We start from the raw sequence: 10,411 nt of genomic DNA on the forward strand, positions 1-10,411 counted from the left end.
TTGATTGTCTTCCTTTGAAAGCATCTGCGCCAGGTGCAGGCTGAGGATAGGGTGACAGCCTCCTGGGCTGGGCCCATCTCCAGCAGTGCTTCCCCTGAAGTGATCCATCAGCCGTGGCCCCGGCTTAAGGCCCTGCCCAGCTGACAAACGACTTTGAAGCATACCTCTTGGCTTTTCATTCTTTCCCTTCCTTGCCTTCTTGGCTTTCACTGCTAACAGGCGGGAGGGTATCACCTCCTTCCTCCTGCTCCTCTAGCACGTCCATCTAAAAGGCATCCCTGGAGGCTTGACATTCCAGGTCTTCAGTTTCTTACATTTGATTTCCCCAGACCCCATCAAGTCATAATCTCCTTTCCTGCAGGGAAGGGACACTTCCACTGCTTCCTCCATATCCTCTTAGCTCCTTGCATTTGGGTCAAGAGACCTAAAAAGGCCATTTCTCATTTCCATCTTGTCTTCCATTGTTTTCTCCCCTGGGATGTCTATGCATTCATTGCCCTCAGATGCCTCACTGGTCTGGAATGTCCATGGCAAGCCAATCCTCTGAATCATAGACTTGAAGAAATTGGAAAGAGCAGAGCTCATTAGGCTGTCATTTCCCCAGCTTCCTTCTCTGACCTGGATGTCTTCCCACCGGCTTCATAGTGCACTTCCCCACTCCGTTGTCCCACTGGGCTTTGAGGTTCTGTCTATGATGTCCCAGAAATGTGAAGAACAAAGGCATGTTACTGAATAATCCAAGCAAAATCCCCAGTTTTGTCTCAGTGATTCGGGCATCCTACTACAAAGCAGTATTTCGATACAAGGCTTCAGGATAATGTCCTGCAATAGGTGCCACAGAACCAGAGCTGGAAAAGACTTGCAGCTCATCTGTTCAAAGACCTGCTCCTTTTTTTGTTTTTAGCTTTACTGAGATATAATTGACATACATCAAACCACACAATTTGCAATGTATAGAATGCCATGTACACAAAGCGTACAATTTGCTAAATTTTGACATATACACACCTCTGTGAAAGCATCACCACCATCGAGTTTCCATCGCTCCCTATAATTGCCTCTTGCCCCTTTGTAATCCCTCACTCCATCCTCTCCCGATTCTTTCATCCCCGGGCAACCACTGACCTGCTCTCTGTTACTGTATAGTTTGCATTTTCTAGAGTTTTATATAAATGGAATAACACAGTATGCACTTTTTTTTTGGCTGGCAAAGTTATTTTGAGATTAATTCATGTTGTTGTATGTATTAATAGTGTTGTATATATCATTAGGTTGATTATACTTTTTGGCTATTGTGAAAAATGCTGCCATGAACACATGTACAAATTTTCGTATATACGTATGTCTTCAATTCTCTTGGGTATGTGCCTATGAGTATTTACCTGGGTCACACGGTAACTCTATGTTTAACTTTTTGAGGAACCCCCAAACTGTTTTCCAAAGCAGCTGTCCCATTCTACAACCCCACCAGCAATGTATGAGGTTCCTATTTTTCCTCATCTTCTCGTCTTATTTTCCGTCTTTTTTATTTTAACCATCCAGGGGATGTGAAGTGATATCTCATTGTGGTCTTGATTTGTATTTCCCTAATGACTACTAATATTGAGCATCTTTTAATGTGCTTATTGTCCTTTTATACATCTTCTTTGGAGAAATATTTATCGAATCCTTTGCCCACTTTTTACATTGATATAATTCACATAACATAAAATTCACCATTTTGAAGTGTCCAACTCAGTGGTTATTAGCATATTCACTAAGTTATGCAACCATCCCCACTATCTAATTCCAGAGCATTTCCATCACCCCCCCCAAACAAAGGCCATATCTATAAGAAGACAGTTCCAATCCACTCCTCCTTCCATCCCCTAGCAACCATTAATCTACTTTATGTCCATCTGGATTTGCCTCTTCCATACATTTAGTATAAATGGAATCATATAATATATGACCTGTTAGGACTGGCCTCTTTCACTTAGCATAATGTTTTCAAGGTTCATCCATGTTGTAGCATGTTTCAGTATTTTGTTCCTTTTTATGGCTGAATAATATTCCATTTTATGGATACACCACATTTTGTTTATCCATTCATCAGTTAATGGGCATTTCAGTTACTACCACTTTTGGATAATTATGAATAATGATGCCATGAATGTTTATGTACAAGGTTTTGTGTGAATATGTTTTCAGTTCTCCTGGTTATGTATTTACCTAGGAGTAGAATGGTTGGGTCATATGGTAACTCTATGATTGTAAGGAACTGCCAAAATGTTTTCCACAGCAGCTGCACCATTTTACAATCCCACCAGCAGTGTGTGAGGGTTCCAGTTTCTCCACAGCCTCCTCAAACGCTTATTTTCCATGTTTGTTTTTAGTATATCCATCCCTGTGGGTGTGAAGTGGTCTCTCATTGTGGTTTTGATTTGCATTTCCCTAATGACTAATGATGTTTCATGTGCTTGTTTGGCCATTTGTATATCTTCTTTGGAGAAGTGTCTATTCAGATGCTTTGCCCATTTTTCATTTATTTGTCTTTTTATTATTGATTTGTAAGAGTTCTTTATACATTGCAGGATGCTAGACCCTTATCAGATACATGATTTGCAAATATTTTCTCCCATTCCCATTCTGCGTTGTCTTTTCACTTTCTTGATAGTGTTCTTTGATACACAAAAGTTTTTAATTTTGATTAAGTCCAACTTATCTATATTTTCTTTGGTTGCTTTTGCTTTTAAATGGTGTTGTATCTAAGAAACAATTGCCTAATCACAGGGCACACAGATTTACAACTATGTTTCCTTCTAAGAATTTTATAGTTTTGCCTCTTACATTTAGGTCTATGATCTATTTTGAGTTAATTTTTTTTTAAGATTGGCCCTGAGCTAACATCTGCTGCCAATCTTCATTTTTTTTCTTCCTCTTCTCCTCAAGGCCCCCCAGTACATACTTGTATACTCTAGTTGTGAGTGCCTCTGGTTGTGCTGTGTGGATGCTGCCTCAGCATGGTCTGACGAGCGGTGCCATGTCCACGCCCAGGATACGAACTGATGAAACCCGGGCTGCCGAAGCAGAGCACGAGAACTTAAGCACTCGCCCACAGGGCCGGCCCCTATTTTGAGTTAATTTTTGTGTGTGGTGTAAGGAAGGAGACCAATCTCATTCTTTTCCATGTGGATAACCATTTGTCCCAGCACCATTTGTCGAAAAGACTATTCTTTCCCACATTGAATTATAAAAAGTATTTTAAAATTTCAGTTTCCAATTGTTTTTGTTGCTGGTATATAGAAATAAAATTGATCTTGTAGCTGAAAACTCACCAAAGTCAATTATTAGTTCTAGCAGCTTTCTTGTCGATCCCATCATATTTTCTACATAGATGATCAGGTTATCTGCAAATAAAGACAGTTTTATATCTTCCTTCCCTATCTAGATGCCTCGTTTTATTTTCTTGACTTTTAGCACTGGCTAGAACTTCCAGTAAAATGTTGAATAAGGGCACACATCCTTGTCTTGCTCTTGATCTTAGGGGCAAAGAATTCAGTAGTTCACCATTAAATGTTATATTAACTGTAGGTTTTTCATAATACCCTTAATCAAGTTGAGGAAGTTTCCTTCTATTTCTAGTTTGCTGAGTTTTCCTTAGGAATAGCTGTTGGATTTTGTCAAATCCTTTTTCTCCATCTATTGAGATAATCATGTAGTGTTTTTCTATTTTTGTTTATTAATATGGTGAATTACATTGCTCGATTTTCACTCAAATTAGCCTTGCTGGGATAAACCCCACTTGATCATGGATGTATTCTCTTTTTTATATAGTTAGATTTGATTTGTTAAAGTTTTTACATCTATATTTATGAGAGATGTGGTCTGTAGTTTCCTTGTCATGTCTTTCTGCTTTGTTATCGGGGTAATAGTGATAAAAAACATAGATAGAATTAATGGGGAGGTATTCCCTCCTTTTCAACATTCTGGAAGACTTTGTGTAGAATTGGCATTACTTCTTTAAATGTTTCATGGAATTCACCAGTGAAGCCATCTGGCCCTGAAGTTATCTTTGTAGCAAGGTGTCTAACTATAAATTGAATTTCCTTAACAGAGGGCTATTCACACTACCTATTTCTTCTTGAGTGAACTTTTGTATTTTGTGTCTTTCAAAAGATCTGTCCATTTTATCTAAGTTGTCAGATTTGTTGTCAGAAAGCTGTTCATAATATCCCCTTAGTGTCCTTTTAATATCTATAGAATCTGTAGTTACGGCATGTCTGTCATTCATTGTATTGGTAATTGGTGTTTCTTTCTTCTTTTCCTGGTCAGTCTGCCTAGAGATTTACCAATTTTATTAATCTTCTTAAGGAGCCAGCTTTTGGTTTCATTTATTTTCTCTATTGTTTATTTCTTTTCTATTTCTTCAATTTCTTCTCTGATCTTTATTATTTCCTTTCTTTTACTTACATTGGATTTAATTTGTTCATCTTTATCTAGTTTCTTATGATGGAAGTTGAAAATCATTGATTTGAGACCTTTCTTCTTTTCTAAAATAGCCATTTAGTGGCATCCCACAAATTCTATGTTGTGTTTTCATTTTTATTCATTTCAAAATACTTTCTAAATTTCCTTTTGATTTCTTCTTTGCCCCATGGATTATTTAGAAGCGTGCAATTTACTTTCCAGACATTTGGGAAACTTCCAGAGATCTTGTTGTTATTGGTTTATAATTTAAATTTGTTGTAGTCAGAGGATATACTTTGTATAACTTGAATTCTTTTAATTTTTTTTTTTTTTTGGTGAGGAAGATTGTCCCTGAGCTAGCATCTGTTGCCAATCTTCCTCTTTTTGCTTGAAGAAGATTGTCCCTGAGCTAACATCTGTGCCAATCCTCCTCCATTTTTTTGTATGTGGGTCGCTGCCACAGCATGGCTTGATGAGCAGTGTGTAGGTCTGCACCCAGGATCCAAACCAGAAAACCCCAGGCTGCCAAAGCAGAGTGCGTGAACTTAACCACTACACCACCAGGCCTGCCCCTCTTTTAAATTTTTTGAGACTTGTTTCATGGCCCAGAATATAGTCTATCTTGGTAAAGGTGCGGTATGCTCTTGAAAATAATATGTACTCTGCTATGGTTGGGTAGAGTGTTCTGTAAAGGTGAATTAGGTCAAGTTGGTTGATGATGTTATTCATGTCTTCTATATCCTTGCTGATTTTCTGCCTATGTATTCTATCAATTATTGAGAGATGAGTGTTGAAATCTCCAACTACAATTGTGGACTTTTCTGTTTCTACTTGCAGTTCTGTCAGCTTTTGCTTCATGTATTTTGAAGCTCTGTTAATAGGTGCATGAATATTTAGGATTGTTATGCCCTCTCGATGAACTGACCCCTTTAACACTAAGAAATGACCTTCTTGATCTCTGGTAATAATTTATTTTTTAATTTATTTTTTCCTTTTTCTCCCCAAAGCCCCCCAGTACATAGTTGTATATTCTTTGTTGTGGGTCCTTCTAGTTGTGGCATGTGGGACGCTGCCTCAGCGTGGTTTGATGAGCAGTGCCATGTCCGCACCCAGGATTCGAACCAATGAAACACTGGGCCGCCTGCAGCGGAGCGTGCGAACTTAACCACTCGGCCACCGGGCCAGCCCCACTGGTAATAATTTTTGCTTTAAAATTGACTTCATCTCATATTAATAAAGCCATTCCAAATTTCTTTTGATTAGTGTTAGCATGGTATATTTTTTCCATACATTTACTTTTTTAACCTATTTTTAACTTTGCAATTAAAATGTTTTATGTGTAGGCCATATATAATTGGTTCTTGCTTTTCTATCCAATTTGACAATCTCTGCCTTTTTTATTTGGGTATTTAAATCATGTATATTTCATTTGATTGTTGATACAGTTAGATTTAAATCTATCATTTTGTTATTTGTTCTCTATTTGCCCCATCTGTTCTTTGTTTCCTTTTTTCTTTTTTTCTGTCTTTTTTGGGAGTAATTGAATATTTTTTATGGTTTCATTTTATCTCATTTATCGGCTTATCAGCTATGATTCTTTGTTTTGTTATTTTATTGATTACTTTTAGGTAACTTATCTTAGTCAATCTTCAAGTGATATATACCACTTCATGTATATTATAAAGTCTCACTATTTCATGTTTCTCCATACATGAAATAGTATACATCATTTTCTCCCCTCCCAACCTTTGTGCCATTGTTGTCATACATTTTACATTTACATATGTTACAAACCCCACACTACATTATTATTACTTTTACTTAAACAGTCCACTATCAAAGATATTTAAATACTTTTCTTAAATCTTATATATTTGCCCGTGTAGTTACTATTTCCTCTTCTCTTCCTTCCTTTAGGTAGATCCATATTTTCATCTGTAATCATCTTCCTTCCATTTCTCGTAGTGTGTGTCTGCTGGTGATGAATTCTTTCAGTTTTTATATGACTGGAACGTCTTTGTTTGGCCTTCCTTTCTGAAAGATATTTTTGCCTCATACAGAATCCCTTGGCAGGGTTTTTTTTCTTTCAGTTCTTTCAAGATTTTGCTCCACAGTCTTTTCACTTGCATCCTTTACAGTGAGAAATCTTGTCTTTGTTTCTCTATACATAAAATGTCTTTTTTCTCTGGCTGCTGTTAAGATGTTCTTTTTATCACTAGTTTTGAGCAACTTGATTACGATGTGCCTTGGTGTAGTTTTCTTCCTGTTTCTTGTTCTTGGAGCTTACTGCATTCCTTGGATCTCTGGGTTTATAATTTTCATCATATTTGGAAAAATCTTGGTTATTATTTCTGCAAACGTTTTCCTCTTCCCTCCTGTCTCTTTTTCTCCTTCAGAGACCCCAGTTATATTTATATTATGCCACTTGAATTTCTCCTACAGCTCGACTGATGGTCCACTCATTTTTTTTCATTCTCTTCTCTATGTGTGTTTTATTTTGAATCATTTCTATTGCTGTGTACTCAAGTTCACTAGTCTTTTCTTCTATGATGTCTAACTGCCATTAATCCCATTGAATGTATTTTTCACTTCACATTTTGTAGTTTTCACCTCTGTAAGTTTGATTTGGGTATTTTAAAAAATATCTTCCATGTCTCTCCTTAAATTTTTGAACATATGACATACGCTTATAATAACTGTTTCAATATCATTGTCTGCTAATTCTAATATCTGTGTCAGATCTGGTTTGATTTCAAATAACTGATTTATCTCCTGCTTATGGGCCATAGTTTCCTGCTCTGTCCACGCCAGGTAATTTTTTACTGGATGCCAGACATAGAGAATTCTAGCTTGTTGGGTTCTTTAATATACCTGTATTCCTATAATAAGTGGTTCTCAACCAGGGGCGATTTTGTCTGTCTGGAAATATTTTTGGTTGCTACAACTGGAGGGTACTATTGGCGTCCAATGAGTAGAGGCCAGGTATAATGCTAAACATCCTACAATGCACAGGACAGCTCCCACAACGAAGAATTATCCAGCTCAAAATGTCAGTTGTTCTGAGGTTGAGAAATCCTGCTATAAATATTCTTGAACTTTGTTCTGGGACTCATTTAAGTTTCTTGGAAATTGTTTGATCCCTTTGGGTCTTGCTGTTAAGCTTTGTTAGATGAAACCAGAGCGGTGCTCAGTCTAGGGCTAATTATTCCCCAGTCCTAAGGCAAGACCCTTCTGTGTACTCTACCTGATGCCCCAATTTTAGCTGGTTGGGAACTGGCACTATTCCCAACCCAGTGTGAGCTCTGAGCATAGCTCCCTCTAATCATTTAGTATGCTTCTCTCCCCAACATCAGGTAGTTCCCTCAAACATGCTCATGGACCTACACAGAGTTTGTTCCAGCCCTACTTCACCCCTAGCACCCAGCCTATCTCATCAGGATGTCCTAGAGATACCACGTACTCACTAGTTCTACTCTCACCCCCCACCTCAGACCTACTCCTCCTTCTGTATCTTAGTGAATGATGCCAGTCCCCTAAGCTGGAAATTCAGGAGTCACCCTCCACTTCTGACTCCTCATCACCCCACCATTCAATCAGCCAATTTGGTCTTGCCAATGTCTCCTGCATTCTGTCCTTACTTTCCATCCCCTCTCTCCCTGCCCTAGCTTGGGCCATCATCATCTCCTGCTTGAACCCTGCATGGGATGGTCCTAACTTGCATCTCCAGCATCGTCTGTCACTCTCCCATACATCCCCACCTCCAGTGCCACAGAAGTTTTCACTGCTTTATCAAGTAGGCCATGCCCTTTCACAACTCTGTGATTTTGCACATGCTATTCTCTTTGCCTGAAATATAGTCCCTCCTTTCTTTGTCTGGCAAACTCCTTCTCATGCTTCATGAGCCAACTCAAAAGTCACCTCTTCTGTCAAGCCTGCCTTGATTTCTTAAAGCATCTATTCACTCCTGCCCCTCCATTCTCCTACTCTGTTCTATTCACAGTTTGTTAACAATACTGGTCACATCTGTTTACACTGCTGTCTGTCTCCCCCACTAGTATAGCTCCCAGGAATCTAGCAATCCCTGTAGGTTCTTGCTGTGGACTGAATTGTGTCCTTTCTCCAAATTGGTATGTTGAAGCCCTTACCCCCATGTGACTTATCTGGAGATGGGGTCTGTTTATGTAATTCAGGTTAAATGAGGTCATTGGGGTGGCGCCCTAATCCCATAGGACTGTGGAAATCTCTCTCTCTCTGCCACATGAGGACACAGTGAGAAAGTGGCCATCTGCAAGCCAGGAAGAGAGTCTCACCAGAACCTGACCATGCTGGCACCCTGATCTCAGACTTCCAGCCTCCAGGAGTGTGAGAAATAAATTTCTGTTGTTTAAGCCCCCCAGTCCATGGTCTTTTGTTATGGCAGCCCGAGCTGACTACTACAGTGCTTAATACATGGTGGATGCATCTTCCAATGAACGAGAAAGAAAGAAAAAATCAGAAGAGGGAGAGATCGAATGCCTAGGGAGAGAAGATGAAGTAAGAAAGCTGGAGAGATGAGAAGAATAAGAAAAACTAAGGAAACAGGAAGAAGAAGGCAGAGGATGGGAGTGAGCTCACCAGGGAGCCAGTTTTTCAGTGGAGACCATGCCCCTGCCCAGGGAACCACTGCCAGGCTGGAGGCCGGTGGGTACAGGTCCCAGGGCCATTGCTGAGCATGCAGGCACAAAATTTTATATACTGTATATGTTTCCCCCCTACAGGAGCCACTGTGCTTTTCTCAGAGGCTATGCGTCCTTCAGGAAAGGACCCCGATGCGTGGGGCTTTTGGAAGGTGTCACCTTGGCTCTTTGGCTGGGCAACAGCTGGGTGCCCTCGCTTCCCCCGTCAAAGGCAGCCACGGTCCACACCCAGCTGCGGGAGACACAAGGAGAGTGTTTACCCAATGGCCCGAGTGTCCTCAAAGGACTCGGTTCTCAGTTACACAGCAAACAGCTGGCTCCGGAGGGGCTGCGTCCGGGGCGCTGCAACCCGGTGCCTCCAGCCATGTTTAAGCCTGACCCATGAAAATGCTTCCCCCGCTCCTCCTCCCCGACTTGGGTTGGGGGTGGGCTCATTCACGAGCTGGGACCTGACAGGTGGCTTTTTTAGAACGTTCGTTCTGAGGGAACAGCCTCAAAAACGAATACCAAGTTTTCTGTCGCCCGAGGCTTGTGCAACTTGGTTTCAGACTCTGCCGCCCCGCAGCAGACAGCGGCTGTCTTTCCAGTAAGAAGACGTTTCCTGGAGAGGAACCCGGACAGACAGGCGAGCGGGTGGCGGTGGCGCAGAGCAGTGCCAGGCGGGTGTGGAAGCGAGCGCGCTCCGTCCGCCCCAGGGGGCAGTGCAGCGCCCGCTGCGCCCAGGGCTCCGCCCACCTCGGCTCAGCACCCGTCCCTGAGACGGGGACCCGGAGGGACAGCGTGCCCGCGGGGCCCGGCTGAGCGGCGCTCCCGGAGCAGGAGCCCGCGCGCGCGAGCCCTGAGCCTGGGCGGGGCGCGGGATCCCGGCGCCACCCACCCGGCCCCGCCTGAAGGATGGGGCTCCTGCCAAGACTGGGCCGGCATTCCGAAACCAAACCAATAATAGAATTGGAACACACTTAATCACTTTGGCGGGGGGAGGGATTTGGGGGTGCGGGGGGCGGGTGGAGCTGGTGGAGAGAGCAGCAGGGAGCGGCGCCTTCGACAGCTGTTCCCCAGGCAGGCATCGCGCTCGCAATGCTGGCAGTCACTGCTAGGCCCAGCCCTGCGGTTGGTTGGGTGCAGGGACGTGACAGGCCCGCGAGGGCTGGCTCTTTATTCTATTGTTGCCACTCGTCAGAAAGGGCTCCTAGCAAACGTTCTGCTAGTCTCAGCTTTCCCCATGAAATGGAAACCTTTGCTTTGCTGTCGCTATCCAGGGTGGGGTTTTTGTCCATGCTAAGGCC

This window comes from Equus caballus, chromosome X, assembly GCF_041296265.1.
Source record: "Equus caballus isolate H_3958 breed thoroughbred chromosome X, TB-T2T, whole genome shotgun sequence".
Classification (NCBI taxonomy): Eukaryota; Metazoa; Chordata; class Mammalia; order Perissodactyla; family Equidae; genus Equus; species Equus caballus.